Consider the following 521-nt stretch of genomic DNA (forward strand, 5'->3'; position numbering starts at 1 on the left):
TGCCACCATACCCAGTTTTTCACAGTGCAGGAGATCAAACCCAAAGCTTTATGCATGCTAGACAAGAACTCAACCAACTGAGCTACATCTGCAGCCCCTCAAGGAAAGTTTTGAGAGGTTTATTTCATGTACACTAGAGTAGAGCATTCTGTAAATTAAATGTCAATTTGTCAGGGCTGGAGAGATGGCTCAGCAGTTAAGAACACTGATTGTTCTTGCAGAATACCCAGGTTTGTATCCCAGCACCCACATGGCAGCTAACAGCTGTCCATAACTCCAGTCCCAGGGGATCCAACAGCCTCTTCTGACCTCCACGGGCATTGCACAACACAGGTGCACTTACCCACATGCAGGCAACACACGCATACACATAAAATTAAAAAAATAAAATAAAAAAAAGATGTCAATCTGTCAGTTGATGATTTTCTTTTCTTTTCTTTCTTTTTCTTCCTTCTTCTTTTTCTTTGTCTCTTTGAGACAGTCTCAACTAGTTCTATGTCTGTGATTTCCCTCAGGTATAT

This window comes from Nannospalax galili, unplaced genomic scaffold, assembly GCF_000622305.1.
Source record: "Nannospalax galili isolate Female #2095 unplaced genomic scaffold, S.galili_v1.0 scaffold1050, whole genome shotgun sequence".
In the NCBI taxonomy this organism is placed as follows: domain Eukaryota; kingdom Metazoa; phylum Chordata; class Mammalia; order Rodentia; family Spalacidae; genus Nannospalax; species Nannospalax galili.